Raw genomic sequence first — 1131 nt, 5'->3', positions numbered from 1 at the left:
CATCCTGCTGGGGCCTGTCAAAGTGCCTCATGAAGGCCTTGGAGAAATGGGGAAACAGGTCATCATTCGTAAAGAGGATCAAGAAAAGTTAAAAGAGATGTTTAAAATTAATCAGTTCAATTACATAGCCAGTGAGATAATTGCGCTCAACAAATCTTTACCAGATGTTAGATTAGAAGGGTGTAAAACAAGGGTGTATCCAGAAATCTTGTGGATGGTACTTTGCCACAATGAGGCTTAGAGCACACTTCTGTGAACTGTCCATAGTGTCATTAATCACTCGCCAAGACACATGCTAAAAGAAATTGTTCTAGTAGATGATGCCAGTGAAAGAGACTTTATGAAAAGGCCCTAGGGAGTTACATGAAAAAATTAAAAGTAACAGTTCATGTCATTTTAATGGAATAATGTTCAAAATTGATCAGAGCTAGAATAAAAGAAGCTGCTGTACTTTTATATAAGAATATTTAATGTAACGTCTACTTTTAAAATGTTTTTTAAAAAATGTTTTAATTTTAAAAATAAATGAGTTAAATAAAAGAAATTGCTGCATCTAAAGGCCAAGTGATCACCCTCGTAGACCCTCACTGTGAGTGCACAGGGGGATGACAGGAGGCTTTCTTAGCCAGGATCAAACATGACAGGAAAACAGTGGTATGTCCTACCATTCATGTGATCAGAGATGGTACTTATGAGTGTATGGCAGATTCTGATATGACCTATGGTAGATTCACTTGGAAGCTCAATTTTTGCTGATATCCTGTTCCCTGAAGAAAAATGGGCAGAAGGAACGTTGATCGGACTCTTCCTGTCAGTATATCTACAATAGAAGGAGACCTTTTTTCAGGAGATAGAGATCACTTTCAAGAAATTGGAACATAAGATGTTAGAATGAATATTTGAGGAAGAGAAAAAAATAGAAAATTCATTTAAGATTCAGCAGTGTGGAGGAATAAAGGAGATTGTTACCTGCTCACACGCCGGACATGGGTTTAAAAAAGCTACATCTTGTGTGTTTCCCAGAGGCACAGGACAGATTATCGGTAATAATGATGGATGAGTCATAGAAATGTGGATGGGTGAATTTCAGAATTTCTTCTATATCATGTCTCGGGGTGTACGAAAGTAGCT

At 37.3% G+C, this 1131-nt stretch overlaps 1 pseudogene; it reads left to right on the top strand.

The window, feature by feature from the left end:
• The first annotated feature begins 46 nt into the window (after positions 1-46).
• LOC105311771 lies at positions 47-1125 on the top strand (annotated as a pseudogene).
• The last annotated feature ends 6 nt before the right edge of the window (positions 1126-1131 follow it).

Source organism: Pteropus vampyrus, unplaced genomic scaffold (genome assembly GCF_000151845.1).
Source record: "Pteropus vampyrus isolate Shadow unplaced genomic scaffold, Pvam_2.0 Scaffold1000009357, whole genome shotgun sequence".
NCBI classification, from domain to species: Eukaryota; Metazoa; Chordata; class Mammalia; order Chiroptera; family Pteropodidae; genus Pteropus; species Pteropus vampyrus.
The sequence above is the reverse complement of the archived record's forward strand: the minus strand, read 5'-3'. Positions and strand labels throughout refer to the sequence as shown.